Source organism: Haemorhous mexicanus, chromosome 1 (genome assembly GCF_027477595.1).
Source record: "Haemorhous mexicanus isolate bHaeMex1 chromosome 1, bHaeMex1.pri, whole genome shotgun sequence".
Lineage (NCBI taxonomy): Eukaryota > Metazoa > Chordata > Aves > Passeriformes > Fringillidae > Haemorhous > Haemorhous mexicanus.
This window is the reverse complement of record NC_082341.1, coordinates 77,655,410-77,674,944: the sequence shown is the minus strand read 5'-3', so window position 1 is coordinate 77,674,944 and position 19,535 is coordinate 77,655,410.

Below are 19,535 nucleotides of genomic sequence, written 5' to 3'. Positions count from 1 at the left end.
GGCCCTGCAGAGGGATCTAGAGAAATTGGTGCTTTGGGCTATGAAATTTGATTTGTTCAAATGACAGACTCTGAACCTAGGACACAGAAATGCTGGGGAAGAGTATAAATGAGGAGAACAGTGGCTGGAGAGCAGCCCTGCAGGTAGGGAACTGAGGCTGCTGGTCAGCAGCAGCTCAGTGTGAGCCAGCAGTGTGTGCCCTGGCAGTCCAGAGGGCAGACCACATCCTGGGGTCCATCAAACACAGCAGCACCAACCAGTCAAAAGAGGTGATTATCCCACTGTATTCAGTGTTGGTGTCGCCCTACCCTAAGTGTATTGTGTCCTTCTCGGCCCCCCAGTTTAAAAAGATCTGTCAAATTGTGTGCAAAAGGCTAACAAAGCTGGTGAAAGGGCTGGGAAGAATATCCTATGAGAAGTTGCTGAGGACTTTATGCTTGTCTAGCTTGGAGAGAAGGAGGCAAAAAGTGACTTCGTTGTTCTTTACAGCTTCCTGAAGAGGGAAGGGGGAGAGGAAGATGCTGAGATCCTCTATTCAGTAACAGGATGTGCGGAAAGCTGCATTAGGGGAGGAGGACATTATGAAACACCTCTTTACCATGATGGTGTCCCAACATCAGAGCAGGCTTCCTGTAGGGGTGGTGGATGCCCCATGACTGTCAGTGATTATGAGATATTTGGACAATGACATTAATAACCCTTTTGCTGAAGTGGTCAGGCAGTTGGATGAGATTACTGCTGCAGGAATCATGGCATCAGTCTTCTAGATACTCCTGTTACAGCAATCTCTGATTTTCTTTTCGATACATATGCAAATACATTAATATGTAACATGTGTAAATAAAATTAATGGTTTTTCCTCGAAGAACAAACCGTGAACCTTCCATGCATAATACTAATGACTGACTGATCACAATAGTGGTTTGTCTTCAGTGTGATTAAAAAGGTTTCAACATACATTATAATACTTACATAAAGTTTCAATCTTTTTAACAATAATTTCTAGCTAAGTAGAAATGAGCTTAAACATAGATAAGAAAGTATAGGTATTATTGGTATAATAAAAAGGGATACTCTAATTCCTAGTAACATTTCGAAGAAAATAGAAACCCTATGAAAGAATAAAAATATTCTCCTGATAATATGGAATATTCCATTCTTATGAAATAATATTTATTATAAAAGAGCTTTAATAATGGGAGTGAGATCATGAAGAAGAATAAAGATAGGAATGTGTCAGCAGAAGATATCTGTTACCAATTTGTAACATTTTTCAGAAACAAAGAAGGCATCTTAGTAATTGGATCTCAATTGCATGGGAAAGCATAAGAATTATCTCAGTGATGTTATTTCGGACAACCAAAGAGAAGTCCTGAAGGACAAAAAAATGCAGCACAAAGTCCTGTGTCATTCATTTTTTACTGTACACTTTCCTACAGTGTTAAACATGTTGAAATATGTTTTGTAAATTTATTTATTAAAAAAAGTCTGCTACAAAAGCAGTTGCAGAGCATATTTTAATTTGGTTTACTTCTTTCCATTCCACTATCTTTGGGACAAATTACTTTCAGCTTCATGGTGCCAACTATTGAATAGCTTTTATTGGCATAGGACTAGAAAAGTGTTATGAAAACAGAAGAATGTCTGTTTATCAAAGCTGACATCATCTCTTGACTCACCTGAAAAACCTCAGAGGACCATGTGCCTTTAAGACTGTGCCCTCTCCAGAGATTGACATATCATGTTATGGGTTTTCTCTTTTTCTTTGTCTTTGATTCATCCAGCATTTCCACATGAATGTTTATCATTCATCATGCATCAGCCCTTGTTTCAGCAAAGGAAGGAACAAGGCTAGAAATTCCATCTCAATTCATCCTCCTTGGGAGTGGTTGTTCCCAAAGAAATACTGAGAAGGGATCATTTTAAAGCTTAGGCACACTAATGAGTTGCAAACTGTCTGACTTCTATGACTTATTCTCAATATTGGTGTAGGGTCAGGCCCCTGAATTATATCTCCATAAACTCAAATTAACAAGATTAGTCCTAATACCTTATGCTAGCCCTGAACTGCTTCCTAGGTAATTGGTGAATTCAGTAATGGAAAGAAGTTAAACTAGCATTGCACTTAGGAGGGAATATTACTGCTGGGTAAACATTCTAGAAAAACCCATCACTGAGTGATATCTATTTGTATGGCACTCCTTTCAACAAGATACAGAAAAGCAGATTGCATTAAATTGTCAGGGAGAAAAGATTCAAGGTGACATAATGTAAATAGACTAAGCGCATACTCTGGTTGGTTTAAAGCTAGACACATATTTTGTAAATGTAGAGGAAGCAAGTTTCTGATAGAAAATTAGTTTTGACTGCTACATTAGGTGGCAACACTCCTTTGAAAAATTAAAGTATGACTGTGCTTATCTGGTAGCACAGTCTCAATACACATTTACTAAGATGAATATCTAGGCCATGAGACACTGGGTTTGACTTCTGCTCACTTATATAAACAGCATACAAAAATGTCTAATTATTCTGCTGCAGAATTTCGAAGCCCTCATTTCTAGTGAGAAACCAAGTTGACCAAAAGGATGAATCAACAGGAAACAGCTCAATATACTAATTATTTCAAAAGTTGTGTGTCAGATATGAGAGAATGGAGGGATAGTAGATTATATACAAGCAGATTCTAGGTATCCATTCTGAAACTTTCTTTTCTAGAAGAAAACTTTCTGCAAATTATGTACCCTCAAGGATACTCTTTCAAGCATGCCTTTCACCACTGTTGGACAGATGGTTTTTAGTTCATAACTGAGGGGAAAAACATCACAAGAATGTCTAATACAGAAATGTTTTCCTCAGTAAAGAAAAACCTCTGTTTTTATAGCCAGCTGTGCTTTCTCCATTGAGGAGGAGAGACAAGACAGAGAAAAACAAGATGATAGCAAAGCAACACTAATAATGACCTGCGGTGTGTGACTAGTGATGGCTTCTGTTGTCTGTGGGATTTTTTAGTTTGCTATGCTGTTCTCCTTAAGAGAGAGTTGTGTATTCTGCTGGAGAAATATATGAGATGTGCATTGAAGTGAAAGACAATACAATGAATTCACTTGCAAAATAGTGATAAGGATATCAATGAGGTATGAGTCCCTCAATCTCCACTCATGTGAAAGAAGCTAAAATAGAGAGCAAAGGAAAAAGGAGTTTGAATGTGGTTATTAGGAAGCTTTTTTTCAATGCTGTGACAATGGAGCAAGTCTCCCTTGTCCAATCCAAATACCAGTTTCCTAAATTTGTATTAGGTTTTCCTGTGTTTAGATCATATAATGCATTTCTAATCAAACTGTGCAACTTAGTAAAGCCTCAAATAATTTTTTGTAACAGTAACAAATAATTCTAAACTACTTCAAAAATATTAAGACTGAAAAAAAACCAAAAACAACAAAACAGAACAGGTTGATTCTCTATTACCCACTTTGCACACACTATGACATTGTGATATAAATTTGTTTTCCACAAAGTCCCTGTGTCATCCAATGAATCCAATGAAGACTTGCTCCACATATGTCTTTTTATTTCTTCAAAGTTTCATGGGAAAGTGAAACACTGATATCAACCTTTCCCTAATGTCATCAGGATTTAGGTTTTCGTTTCACGACAGTGAAAATTAAGACAAGACTGTCAGAAGTATCTGGTAAGTATCATCAAATGTATGCTTTTACAGAACACTTCTCATAATAAACTCAAAGGTTTAACACAGCTCTGGTTAACTTTAGAGTTTATGTGTCAGGGCTTCCGCAAATTAGTCAGTTCAAGAATTCAGAAATGATTGATACCCAGCTGCTAAAAAAACCCATGCAACTCAGCTTTTCAGAATCATATGAAGAATCAGTTACTGAGATGGAGAGAAAATACAATTGTTTATGATGGCTTTAACAATTTATCTTTTCACCATCTCAGGAAATGGGCTGAAATGCTGCAATGAACTCCTTGACATGTCCAACAATCTGAGTAATCTCTAAAGAAGACTCTGAAAGGAACTGCATCATCATCCAAAAAAAACCTCAAAATCAGTAATAAGGACTATTTAAACTTAACCACAAGTAAATGCAGAAAACAAGCACAGTTGACACTGAGCAACTGCATTTCCATAGTATTTTCAAACAAGTTCAAAAAGTATAGTGACTAAATTGTCTATAGTTTGTATTCACATAGTGATTCAGGATGAAAGGGATGTCCAAACAGGGCAAGACATAGGGTCAGGTCAGGCTGCTCAGGTATTTGTCTGGTTTTTTCTTTAAAAACTCCAAGAATGGAGACTGAACAACATTTCTGGGGAAGGTGCTCCACTTCTGGACAGTCTTCAGGATGATTTCCACCCCTCTTATAGCCTGATCCTCTCTTATTTCACCTTATGTACTGTGAACAGCCTAGATCCATCTTCTCAAAGGTGTTGGGGTAGGTGGTGGCTAATGCTCCAGGGCACCCTGGAGCCACCCCTCCAGGCTGAACAAACCCTGGCTCCTCATCACCTCCTCATGGGATAATGGCTCCAGATCCCAGTCAGATATATTTACTCAAGTCTATCACTATTTTCAGTTGGGACCCTAAAAGTGGACTCAGTATCCACATGTGCTTTCATGAGCACTAAGTGACATCCACAAACCTCTGAGGCATTAAACTTGGTAAATTCAGGTTTAACATAGATTTTCTAAACTTTGAGTGGGTTAAATCACTGCACCTGCTTTTTTGCATACCTAAAGAGTCAGACTGATCTACTTAATTCCATGCACCTCATTAATGTCCCAAGAAAGAAAAAACATTTCAAATGTATAGATTTTGTGGGTTGTAAGCAGATGTATTAATGCTCCATTAAAGAAATATAAATTTTTAAGTGAACTTAATACACAGCTGGTATTGCCCTGGACAAGGGACAAGGACAATATAAGTGGCATGGATGTCTACCAACTTCAAGCAGCTGTTCTACAGAGATTAATATTTAATAGTTCTCTGCACTGAATTTAGAATTATTGACAAATACCCACTTCTCATTATAGTGGCTGACTTAGCATTAATTGAAGTAATAAAGTTGTTAATTGAAGTTTAAAAAAAGGGGTTTTAAAAACTCTATTCAAGATTCTGATCTCATTAAACAAAGATAAATCTACAAGTGGCATGGGAGTTACACAAGTATAGCTAATTTATCCATTTGCTAACCCAAGTAATTTCAGGGTGCTTGACTTCCAGAATTGTACAACTAGAATTTCCTTTCAAGACATCATCTCATGAAGAGTAATCAGAATGTGAATTATGAAAAAAAGCAAAGACATTCAAGCTTTATTAACAATTATTTAAAAATTCAGGATTTAGATATTCATAATAAAAATTATGAGTCTAGAATTAGGGTGTGAATTTAAGTTGTCAAATGTAGAAATGCCATATATAGGGAATTCAGGAGGCCTTTTTTTTGTTGCCTAAAATATATAAACATTAGATGAGAAAGAGACCAATTATAGACAAAGCAATGTATGAAGAGAAAGGGCGCTTTGGATGGCTTACAGTAAGAGCAGCATTCACAGCCTTGTCCATTTTCATGGAAGTTGCACATAAGGAATTAATAGCTTGTTGGTAATGTCCATTGGGGATAGAATATGGAGTAAGAGGCTTAAATTGAAGCCTTAAGTTTGATTATACATTAGTAAAACTTTTAACTGTAAAGACAGCTAAGCACTAAATTAAATTGAGACTGTGAGATTTCCATCATTGGAGGTATTTACCAGGATTTGAAATAACTGTCAGGGACAGCTGACGCAAGAGGATGAAAAAGATGGTCCCTTTTGGGTATATTCTTTCATATTTGCATATAATGTAAGACTTTTTTTTTCTTTGATGCATCTTAGAAAAGTAATTACATATCACATGCTGTGAAATCTCTTCTACTAGAAGAGAAATCCTAACCAATGTTGTGAGACTCATTTTCCTAAATGCTGTAGAAATAGGAAAAAAAAATATGTCCCAAGGATTACCACAAATAAAAATGGAAAATATGGAGGACATATAATAGCATTTGAGTACAACACTAAAAGGGAAAAAGCTAATACAAAAAAAAGTTAGCATTAAAAGCACAAGGTTATGTCTTATCTAACTTTGATAGCTTCAAAGGTTTTTATTAATAAGGGGGAAAGGTATTTATGAATTCATGTACAAGCCGTCTGTCTCACTATTATTAGCAAGCTAATTTGCAGTCCTAAAAGTAATTTCATAAGAGAAGCCAAAGACTAAATAGGCTTGGGGAATTGCCCCTCAAGGATGTTCATATCTGGGAGGTGGGAATAGCTCTGAGACAAAAACATCTTTACTGCTGCTTGTATCATATTTCCTTTAATTTAAATAAAGGATTAACAGCGTTGTCGTTGTGCAGCCATTCCAGAAGAAGGTTAGATTACTGATGATTCCGGACCATCTCAGCCACCAGGCTGCTTTTTAAAGCAAACTTTAATGAGAAAAATACAAGGAAATGTTACGGACAATTAGGAAGTAATGAAAGCCATGTCATTGCAGCTGATGACAAAAGACATTGAAGGACATTGCTATATGTTGGGTCTGGATATTAATCTGCTAGACTACTGCATTTCTCAGAGGCTGGATTTATTTTATGAAACAATTCCAGTAATAATCCAGGAGAATGCATAAACACAACATTTGTTACAGAAGAGATTTCTATCACTGGGTTAAACACACATAATGAGGAAGAACCTAGAGAGGAGAGAAATCAAGACTTGAACTACAATGAGATTCACTGAGAAAATATATAGTCGTAGAAATGTGTGCGTGGGGAAAACATTCACTTCCCTCCACAGTGAAACAGATGGGACAACTACTTCAGTGTTATGTCACCAGTCACTGAAGTTAGGATCAACTTAGGATCAACCCAAAAGCACCCTGAAGGGAATCATTCCCTCCACTGATCTCCCAGACAAGAGGCACTTCACGCGCAAAACACAGTGGCCCTAAAATGCATCTTTTCAACCATTCCAAGTCCCCTATTTTTTTTCAGACTAAAGCAAATGTAAGGGTCAGTGAGTGGAACGAGCCAGGTGCATAACCCATCTATAAAACAACCTGGCTGACAACAGCAATGGCTTCCTAAAATCTTTAAAGTTATGATTTTTTACCTCAATTAAAGTTGCCTTTTTTTTTTTTTTTTTTTTTGGTAAAGAATTATCCAAAGATTGGAACAAACTCCTCTCAAATTTCACTGTTTTTCTCCATGCATACTGGTAATATAACCCATCCACGCTTCATTACTGGATTACTGGCATGAGGGCCTGCAGCTTGTGGCTGCCCTAAAACAACATACTCAAAACAGAGCCATAAGACAGAGCTACAACCTCTCATTATATCTGACACTCATCAGTGCACTTAACTGCAATCATGCTCCTAAAGAGTCACAATCTTCTAAAAAAGAAAATGGTTCTAACATCAGAATCAAGACTGCCATGCAACGCCAAGATGTACAGCCATGAATTATGCATTGTGTATCTCATTTGCCTCAGAAAGACATTGCGTAAATCAAAGCTTTTCTGTGCATCCAGTACATAGATATGAAACACTAACCAAGTATTATGCTACCAGATGGTTTAGGTTTGTTCTTTAAAAAAATTGCTCCAAATGTAAGTACACCACAGAAATATGAAAAGAATAATCCTATAGAAAGACTCTAATTTGTTCTCAATCTCTCTCCCCCCTTATCTTTTGACGGCATTTATCTCAAGTTTTGAAACTCTCGCTTTAAATGATCTAAAACTCTAGAAGTGTTTACACACAACTTTTATTTTTTGCAGAGCTGAATTTAAGAGCCTAGAAAGTATTCTTATCAGTAGGAAGAAAACACAACGGCATTTCATTAAAGAACTTTTAAAATTATTTTACCAATTTCAATTATAAAGGAAGGACATTAATACCAACCTGTTTAATAACAACCAAATAGGAATGAATCCTTGAACACTAACTACAATGGAGCAATAGCCTCTATATCTCAAAGAGCTATTCTACTGAGCATGATGAGTGTGAACAAATGCTGACTGGCAGAAACAAGATTTCTTTTTCTATTTGGTGAATGCATGGGTTTCTTCTACTTACCTCTTAATAACATCTACAACTGATTGCCCACAGAGGGAGCATGTTAAAAGTGTGTTGTGTCAAGTTTTTAAAAAAAATTTCAGAGACCCCTGGCTATTCAAGAGTAGGTCACAACAAAGGAGTTTTCGTAGGAAAAAGATGTGTCTTGTGAAGATCAGCCTAGCCCCAGATCTGGAGTTACATGCTGTAGCAGGAAGACACATACTATAATTATTTCCATATAGGAATGAAGATTCAAGACAAAACAAGTTCAGTCTTGGGCCTCACTACTGCCATTTGGAAGGTGGTTCCAAAATTTTCATGACCCTAACAGGTAGAAATCTTTTCATTCCAGACTGAACTGACTCAAGGTCAATGTATGCATATTTTTTTGCTCTTGAGCCAGTAATTCTCTTTACATTCCCTCCTTCTGTTCAGTCTCATACATAATCTGAGACAGTGATTGTGCTCTCTCAGGCCTTATTTTAATTCGGGGCAATGTTTTTACACTGATTCATTCAGGCTGGAAGGGACACCTAGGAGGTCCCTAGTTCCACCCTCTGCTCAGAGCAGGATCAGCTCTGAAGTCAGACTAGGTTATCTTCTCCTCTGGCTGTGTAGCTCTCTAAAGAGCCCATCCCTGTCTTCTCAGTAAATCCACACAAGTACAAGGAGGCTGCTTTTAGGTTCTCCTGAAGCCCCTTATTCTCCAGGCAGGATAAACCTTTTCCAGAGGTTTTTTTTTTTTTTTTTTTTTTAATGATCCATCTGCTCTGAAATTGCCTATTTTTGGTTATGTTTTGTGTCTTCATTTTGCCTTTGTTCTTTCTGCCTTATGGGCCATTTTAGTTTGGATCCATGAGCTCCATTATTATCTTTACTGAAAATCAAGACAAATAAGGATTTTCTTTAATTTCTGCCTAATCCCCACTACATAGCAGTCTCATTATTTCTTTCCTTTTTTATCTCATTTTATGCATCTATTTTGAGAAATAGTGGTTCTCATTTTAATTCCTCTGCAAACCTGACTTTTGGCACTTCTTACTTTATTCATTACTGAGCTCTAAAACACAGACTTAATTTCCTTTTTCCCTTTCTAATCATTTCCTCTTTCCATTGTCTGCTTAATCTTAGTATCTTTCAAGTCAGTTATTAATCTGATATTGCCTTTATGCTTCCTCCTCTTTTAATGAAAGCTAGCCCCTGATCAAAGAAAACCAACCATATAAAACCAAAATGAAATTCAGGTAAACATAACAACAACACCTGGACTTCAGGAAAGCCTTGGATAATGTCTTCAGCTCCAATCTCCTGGAAAAGCTGGCAGCCTATGGCTTGAACAGATTCTCTTTTTACTCTGTTAAAAGAGAGTGGTGGTGAATGGCGCTGCATTCACTTGGAGCCTGGTACTATTGGGGTTCCTCAGGGCTCAGTATTGGGCTCAGTCCTGTTGAATATCTTTACTGATCATCTGGATGAGGAGATTGAGTACACCCTCACCAAGTCTGCAGGCAATACTATGTTGGGTGGGAGTGTTTGTCTGCTGGAGGGTAGGAAGGCTTTGCAAACAGATCTGCCCAGGCTGGATTGATAGGATGAGGCCAAAGGGATAAGGTTCAATAGGACGAGGTCACAGATCCTTTACTTGGGTCACAACAACCCCAGGCAGTGCTAAAGGCTGTGGGAAGAGTGACTGGAGATCTGCCCAGTGGAAAGGGACCTGGGGTTGCTGGCTGAGAGCAGCTGAACAGGATCCAGCTGTGCCCAAGGTGGCCAAGAAGGCCAATGGCATCCTGTTCTGTATCAGCAATAGTGTGGCCAGCAGGAGCAGCAGGACCAGAGCAGTGATTGCTTTCATGTCCTCAGCGCTGCTGAAGCCACACCTCACCATCCACACTGTCTTGTGTCCAGTTTTGGGCCCCTCACAGAAAGACAGATTTTGAGGTGCTGGACCATGTCCAGAGACAGATAATGGAGCTGGTGAAGAGTCTAGAGAGTGACTCCTATGAGGGACAGCTGAGGGAGCTTGAGTTGTTTAACCTGGAGAAGAGGAGGCTCAGGGGTCACCTTATCACTCCCTACAGGTACCTGACCTGGGGGTCAGTCTCTTCTCCCAGGCTACTAGTGATACGGTGAGTGGACATAACTTCAAGCTGTGCCAGAGGCATCAGGAAAAATTTCTTCATGGAAAGGGTTGTCAGCATTGGAAAAAGCTGCCCTGAAAGGTGGTGGAGTCACCAACCCTGTAAGTGTTCAAGAAATTACTGGATGTGATGCTTAGTGATGTGGTGTAGTTGATATGTTCAGTCACAGGTTGGTCTTGATGATCTTAGAGGGTTTTTCCAACCTAAATGATTCTGTGATTCTGTGAACATTGAACTAAATTAGGCAAAATTAAGCTCATGTAAGACGTGCATACATTCAGTATGGTAAAATACATATTCAATATTCAACCCTAGGTGAAATATACAGGTGTACCTCCAGCTGGAAAAATTACACAGAAGCTGCTGGTATACTGTCAAGATAACCACCTGCTTGTTAACACAGCTAGGAAAGAACAGTTGAGCAAAGATGACTCATTTATCTTTCAATGCCTATGTTTTTAAAGGGCTTTGTTACCTATTATTAAATAGCTCAAACAGACTATCAGTTACTAGGAAGTGTAACACGCATGACTATACTTACAAGTTGAATTTCAAATCTGTTGGAGGTATCTACCTGTTAACAAATTAGCCAAAAAATTAATCAGCCAATCAAAATATAGTCTGGGTTGAAAGGAACCTTAGAGATCATTTGTTCCAGTCCCCCTTGCTGTGGGTAGGTATTCTTCCACCGGGCCAGGTTGCTCAAAGCCCCATCCAACCTGGCCTTGAGCACTTACAGGGATGGAACTTCCACAACATCCCTAGGTAACCTCTGTCAGTGCCTCACCACCCTCACAGTGAAAAACTTTTCCATAATATCTAATCTTAACTGACCCTCCAGTTTAAAGCCATCACGCCTTGACCTAGCACTCCATGCCCTTGTAAAAAAACCTTTTTCAGCCTTCTTGGAAGCCCCTATAGGTTCAGGAAGCATGCTAGAAGGTCTCCCTGAAGCCTTACCTTCTCCATGCAGCCCAACCCCGACTCTCTCATCTTTCAGCCTGTCTTCACAGGAGGAGTGCTCCATCCATCTGATCATCTTTGTGGCCTTCCCCTGGACTCACTCTAACAAGCCCGTGACTTTTTTATACTGGGGACCCCAAAGCTGGATGTAGCACTCCAGGTGGAGTCTCTTGATGGCAGACTCAATAGTGGAGTCCCCTCCTTCACCCTGCTGGTCACACTGCTTTTGATGCAGCCCAAGATGAAGTTGGCTCTCTGGGCTGCAAGCACACATTGAGGCTCATGTTGAGCTTTTCAACTACCAATAAACCCTGCATCCTCACTATGGTGCTGCTCTCAATCCACTCACTGCCCAGCCTGTATCCATATTTGGGATTGCCCTGATCCAGATGCAGGACCTTGCACTTGGCCTTGCTGAAGTTCATGAGGTTCTCACAGGCCCACCTCTCAAGCCTTTCAAGATCCCTCTGCCTGTCAAGCATCTCTTCCCTCCATCATGTTCACCACACTGAGAATGCACCCAAACCCACGGTCCATGTCCCCAAAAAAGATGGTAAATAATACTGATCCCAATATGCACTCCTGAAGATGCCGCTTATCACTGGTGTCCCCTTTGACACGGAGCCATGTAACACAACATTTTGAGTGTGAGAGTGTGACACCATCCAGCCAACTCCCATCCATTGACTGGTCTGCCGATCAACTCTGTGTCTCTCCATTTTAGAGACAAGGATGTCATGTGGGACAGTATCAAATATTTTGCACAGATCCAGGTAGATGATATCAGTTGCTCTTCCCTCATTGACCAATACTCTAAACCTGTTATAGAAGGCCAACACATTTATTGGGCATGGTTTGCCCTTAGTGAAGCCATTCTGGCTGTCAGCAATCACTGCACTGTTTTTCATGTGCTTTAGCACAGTTTCCAGGAGCATCTGATCATGGATCGCACAAGGCACAGAGGTGAGATTGGCCATCCTGTAGCTCCCAAGGTCTTTATCTCCTTCTTAAAAATATTATCACTTGCTTTGATTGTTTCTTATTAAAAGACTTCTAGAAGCTTAGAAGGCAGCATTAGCTGGGGAAGAACAAAGAGTTTTAGTTGGTGTAAATCCTCTGGATACTGGAATCTATTTTGGATCAGTTGTGTTTTTAGAAAAGGAAATGCTTTACAGACTGAAGTGGGATGTACATCAATCTGTGCATCCCACTTCAGTCTGTAAAGCATTTCCTTTCCTCAAAGAGATTAGTACCATACTGTTACCCTTGGAATTACATGAAAATGTTTTTGTTGGAATAGATGGCAGCAGGAACACAAAATACTTTAAGTGTGAATTGAGGTTATAAATACAAGCATGAAGAAAGGTAGTTTTATTTTAAAAATACGTCACCAGAAAAGTAGTGAAGATATCGAGACTACACGTAAGCAGTTTCAAGTCTATATGGTATGGTGGTTTATTCATTTTGGTCATTCCTTGCATAGGATCAGAATCACTTCTGAGTCTTGGTTTTAGAAATTAAAGGCTATGACTGCTGGTAATGATCCAGGCAAGAGTATGGCTTTGGCAGGAAGCAAGACGTTTAAAAAGAATAATAAAATTCAGATCTCAGAATGGGAAGACTGCACAATTTTACAGGTCTTCTAGTTGCAAAAACTGTGAGGTTCAAAGCCAATGAAGTGATAACCTTATTTAGATATCCTAGATTTGGAATGTTGTCTTTCATTATCTTCAAAGATCAAAGGTATGAAAATCTGAATAAATCACACCATATACAACAAAATTTCTGGGGCAAATCTATTTCATTATACAATTAGGCAATATTTAACAATACAGAGTTCCTAAGTGTAAATACCAAAAAATCTAATACTAAAAGACAATTTTATGGTATTTCAGCAGCAGAACCTCCTGTCTGCCTGTGAAACTATACAGAAAAACTTTCCAAATACTGTTTACATTTAAGTCCAACTGATAAATACGTATGGACAATAACCAGATTGTTAGCCTGTTTCACTGTGTTTTTCCTTTCGAACCATTCATGCTGTGATGCAGGCACTAGGAAGCCAAATATGGATAAAATACCCTAGTAAGAAATGGAAATGCAACAGTAGAAGAAAGGTGAGAAACAGCAGTCGGAGGTTAGGGTAGCAAGATTAGGTAAGAGTCAGGGGAAAGGGCAAGAAACTGCATCTGTAATTAACTGTACATATGTTCTTGCAGAAATCCATAAAATCTGTGAGTCTGTAACCCGAAACTGCAAAAACTATTACCTAAATTGCTTCTTGGCTACCTGGTGATAGGTAACCTGTTCAGAGGTCAGTTTACATAACAGCCTAGACTGATAAATGTTGAAGGAAAGCTTTGTTTTCTGTATATGAACTAATGTACAACAACATACTGGGACATCAAAGGTTTTTAAATTTGGCATAGATAAGACAGGGAATGCCAGAATTCAGATCATCTCTGCAGACTTAGTTCAGCCATCTTGTGCATAAGCAAAGTAAAACTGTCTTTAAAGGAAAGCCAAATTTGCATTGGAAATCTCCAGCAATTCTTAGGCTCGAAGGAGAAAGCATAGAGTAGTCACTTAAAATAGTAGCCTAACCTTTTACTGTTGGGATCTTCTGAGTGCATTCTTTGGTTGCTGGCACACATTTTTCATGCACAGTTCCTTCTAAAGGGGTCTAAGAGAAGGGTATTCCCTAGCAGCTACATGCTGGTATCTTTTCCTCCTATAGATATTCCTCCAGTCATCAAATGGCTAGACTTTATGAGTAATTTTGAGCTGCAATAAGTGACTAACAAAATCCTAGGTTCCTTCTCTTTTATTATATTGAATAGGGATAAAAGCAGCATGTGCCCTTCCCTAAAAATAAGTGCCATGGCCAGTATTACTAATAGAGATACCATCACTGCCTCTGGAGAGACTCTATTTATTTTCCAAGGCTTATTTCTGTTTTTGTTCTTTTTACACTTGCTCACTGTAATTTAAAGCCCACAAACTCAGTCTAAATCCTGCTGTCTTTTCTTCTAAATGAATCCTTAAATTTTCAGTAACACAGAATGGCAGGATAGTGGATCTAGACTACCCAGTCACATTATTTTGCTTATAATTTGATAACAAAGTATCACCACTCCTAAATGAGTCCTTCTTTTATTAATAAAAATGGAAAACAAGTCTTTCAAGTCATCCAAATAGGCTTTATGATATACTGAAGGAATAAAACCATTCAACAACTCAAGTACACAAACAAGAAAAGGAAAGTCTGAAGATTACTTCTGTAGCCTTCTGCCATTGTTGTATGGATTGTTCCTTCTTGTCTGGTGTCACCTGGAAGCTCAGGAAGTGAACCAAGGATGGAGCTCACAGAACAACTTTTTTGTCCAGTATCACTCCTTCACATATTTCCATGGTTTAAGATATTGTTCTCCTGTCACTCACCTCCTTCAACCTGACAAACTTTTTAGGTAGCCTATGTAGAATTCTATCATTTGAATTAATACTGTATGGTAGCATGGGAAGTTTTTTCAGCCAGACTATAAATTAAACCTGATGGATGTTTTAGTCTCATAAAAATAATTGCTTACACTACAGGCAGAGAACTTCTGATCCTGACAATTTCCTTTAAAAGCATCACATAGTTATTGAGCAAACACATTCATAGTCTTATTAATAAAGGGCCCAAACTTTGTTGCTGAATTAATTAGATTTCAGTCAGGCTAATTAGAAACTGGGGGAGAGGGAAGGAAGTGGGAAGAAGGAAGGAGTGAGGGGATGTGCATTAGAGATCTCTTCAAGAAATTATTTCTAAAAGCCTGACATCTGAAAAATTGAGATGAAAATCAACTGAAATAATATTAGAGCTATGGTACATGGGACACAACTGGCACCTGCAATCCATTCAGCAAATTATTTTAGAAAAATATTTTATTATAACAGAATTGATAAAAATAAGGATATTAAATGTCTTATTTTTCAGATATAGATAGGACAAAAATATGGTGATCTTGATAGACCTTTATATTGGAAAAAATTACAGTTTGGCCTCATTCAAAAATCAGCTGCCAATGCCAAGAAGCAATGGAATTTTTTGGGTAAATACAACTCTGCTTTTTTTCTTAACATATTAGTAAAGCTTCTGTCTTAAAACTTGTTTCACAAACAGTAAGACTGAAGCAGACAGTAAACATGGACTATATTATCCTCAGAGTTAAATTCTGGCAATACTAAACACAGACAGAAGCAAAGATTTATGACAGAACAACCAATGCAGAATAAAATATTGATAGGCCGGTTATTATCATGATTTATGAACCAACTAATGCTGAGACAGAAAACATACAAACAAGCTATATTCATGGTTTGACATCCCAGTAAAGAACATAATAGATTAAAAAAATACAGGATGGGAAGCAGATGAGCAGAAATATGTCAACCCTGCAGAAGAGAAACAAACAGTCCAGAATAGTGACCCACTCTTCTTCCAGCAGGGAATGATACAGTGATGGTACCACTCTACTTTTGTAACAAGAAATGTCTGCACATTATTAGATACGATTTTGGACTTCTGACATAATTCAAATTTGTTACAGAGATTTGGCTTTAGTGACAGGCTTGTCCACTGATTTATATTTCATTCAAAAATCAGTTTGAGAATAAAAAATTCAGTTTTTTAATATTTTAGAAATTAAAAATGACACTTGAAATGTCAACAGAAGGTGGCTGACCTTTCCAATGAATTACTGAATTTTAGTAGGCTAGAGCTGCGTTTTCACATCACATTAAGCCTCCATGCTTTTATTCTCTTCTGTCAGACCTCTATCTTGGCAATAGGAAGATTTTTTTCTGACAGTAACTTTTGAAGGGAAAGTCACAGTCTTACAGATCTGGGTCTGGTAAGGTCCTGACACTCCCTCAGAGGTACAGATTGCCCTGTATGTTCTCTGAAACCTCCAAGCAGCTTGCAAGATTGAGCCCATAAATGGCATTTGAAAGTGGGTTTTACTGTTCATTTACATTCATTATGTTTCTTTATGTCCTGCCATTTGTGTGCAGCACTCATCTCAAGCATCCATTTTCAATGCAGAAGATTCTATCAGCAGCAGCAGCAGATGTGAAAGTAATGACAGGCTGAGAAATGATCTGCTGGCTGATTTTGGAAAGTACTTTATTTGGCTCAGAACAAATTTGGTTGTTTAGAAGACCTGCATCATAATCATATTCAATTTAAACTTCTGGGAAAGGAAAGGATAACCCCTCAGAACAAAAGGATTTTACATAAAATGTATTAAAAACAGATATTCAGAAGAATTCTAGTAGAAAAGATAAAAGGCTACAGAGTCACAAGAAGTAAATCAAAGTAAGTGTCAAAAGCATAAGGGGAGACAAGGAACAGAAAATAAATCATAATTATCAAACATAAGGGGTACCATGCTAATTCATAGAGGGGATTGTGGCAGAGAGTACACAGCACAGCTGTCCTGTGCATTATGTTCAGTTCCCCCATAGGCCTTAGGAAGAAACTTGATTTTCAGAGAGAAGGGAATACTGTCCACAACCCTCTTTCATGAGATACCAGCAGTGAAAACCTTTCCCAGAAGTCTCTGACAATTATAAAAGTTTTGCATCTTTTCCCAGTGCAGTCTGTCATTTTCTCTCCCCCTCACCCTATAGCTCTTCATCTTGTCTCCTGTCTTAACCCTTTCTTTTATCTCCATATGCAGCCATAATTCATCTAACTGAGTCTTTTTTGAGAGTTTCTGAAGCCTGGACACACTATGCATTTTCCAAAAATTCCATCACTGGGGGATTTGTTGTTTGCTGACTCTTTGAAAAATTACAAAAACTGACAACTTAAAAAAGTGAAAGAAACGGGAGGTTTTGGAAGCAAAAAAGAAACAGCCTGAAATTTAGTAGGAAATAAAAAATCCTATTCCCCAGGCACACAAATGCTTGTTAATCCCCTCAGAAATAACAACAAAAAAAAATTAATAGAATACAACTTGTTGTATTCTACTGTTTTAATTACTGCCTCTTAAAAAAGCAAAACATGGCACTTCCTGGCCTCCAGAACTTCTTCAAGACTCACAAACAGAAACACAGAAAACAATACTTTTCTTCTCTGAAAAGACTGCAGATTAATTTCTTCATGAGTATATATTTCCCATTATACACGAGCTAAGATAACTTAGAAGGTAATTTAGAGGACAAAAACAAGCTGTTAAATAAAAAAAAAATAAAAAAAAAACCACCAACCTTCTACTTCACATGAACTTTTTTTGGTATTTTTTCTCAGGTTTTGCTAATCGTACAAAGCCCTAGAGCCTTTTCTTATATTTTATGTGGTCTGAGAGTTGCAATTGCAGCTTCTGTCAGCCTCACCTCTCTGACTGGATTGCTATTCCGCCAGTGGCTGTCCCTTGTCCCAGCCCCTGTCCCACTGCACAGCTGCTGATCAGCAAACAACCTGAAATGACTTTGCCTGTGCTGTCCCAAGGCAGTGCCTGTGATACCAAAGGACTGCTGGGCCTAATCAAACCTGAAAATACTGCAGTGTTTTAGCAATTCCTCAGATTCAGTTCCACTAAGCCAGCATCCTTGGATACCCTTGTTATAATTCCCACAGGCTGCACTGCTACATAGACTTTTCACAGCTTAACCCCAAAATATAGGAGATGAGACAAAACTCAACCAAAAGCACTTTCAGGACATTTAACACCATGATGAAAAGAGGCAAGAATGCAAATGCCCTCTCCACTTGCTAGGAGAAAAGGCTAAGATGAAGGAAAGAGGGAAAGAAATGGGACTCATTGAGAAGGAAGATGCTTAATCTGACCACGGCAAAGGAAGTTACAGATGTTCAGGCTCTAATGGAGATCATAAGTGGTGGAAAAGAGCTAAATGAAACCAGGCAGAAAGTAAAACTGGAATAATGTGAACATTAAAATGCCTGTAATTGCCCATATGAAAGGTCTGTGTAGCCTGAAATCCTGAGAAGGATGAGCAGCAGACACTTCAGGAAGGAGCAGAAGAAGCAGCAGAGAAAATGTTAATTCCTTGAGAGACATATTAAACATTTAAGTATGTGACTGAAAATGAGGCTGTGTCTGGGTGACATTTGTTATTGGTCATGACTGTATGGCTATTCTAAACATACTTTCATCTTTGATAACTTTCCAGGGCAGTCAGAGATACTTTTAATCTTGCACTTTTAAAAATGTAATCTAGTTTATTTGCTTTAAGCTTGCCTAAAACTGCCATTGCATTTTTCCTTATTGTTGAACTGTGGTAAATATTGGAAAGCCATTTTCTCCTCCACTTTCTAGTATTAGTATTAGTATTATTGTAGGAAAGACATTGTAAACAGAGAAAAAAAAATCGAGGTCTTTCAAAAGGATGTTTTCATAAGGTTAATAAGTCAGAAAGACATTTTAGCAGATAAGAGCAAGGGGTTTTTCTAATGATGGATGTAGGGTATTTACTTTGGACTCATTGCACCCTGTCATTCATGGTTAATTTGTTTCTGGGCTTGCACAAAGATCAGAGATTATATTATTATTATTATCATCATCGCTCAATTGTGCATTGTCTTCTTGTAATGTTTTTATGTTTCAGCAGGTAAATATGTTCCCTTTTCAGAAACAGCTCAATTAGTTTCCTGTAATTACATGCCACACGTACTTAATTTCTCTTTCTACCAGCTAAAAGGATTGAGACATAATGCTAGAAATCAAAGAAATACTTTGTTTTAATCATAATTTCCTAGAGAAAGCTAATTTTTTAAGGACTTCTGAATTGCATCAGAACATATGGTCTCTGCCAAAATGGGTAGTTTTCATCAATTATCTCAAAGTTTTTACTTAGGCTTTCGAAGAAATTTTGAAAGCTAGAAATATTCTCTTACAGAAGGAATGTAAAAGGGAAAGTTTGGATATTTGGAGTTCCAATCTAACTAAAATGTTCAATCTTGAAATGCAAAAAGTGCATTCAACAACTGGATCTTATAAGGAGATAAGAAAAATGAAAAGCCTTTCTGATTTTCAGTTTTTTTGTTTAAAAGTTTTTATAGCATTGTTAAAGCTGTAGCTGAAACAATATAACCATATGACACAATGTTTTGCTATTAAATTTCCTCTTTGAGAAAATTGTTGTAACAGCTGGGGATGTGGTAAGTATACAAAGTATTTAAATGTCAAAAAATTCTTTCATACCTGTTTTATCATAGCTGTTGTTAGACACTGCAAATATCTTTGGGCCAATCTTTCTTTAGAAACTAGAGAGATAAATAATGACATATTAAAAAAAAAGGCA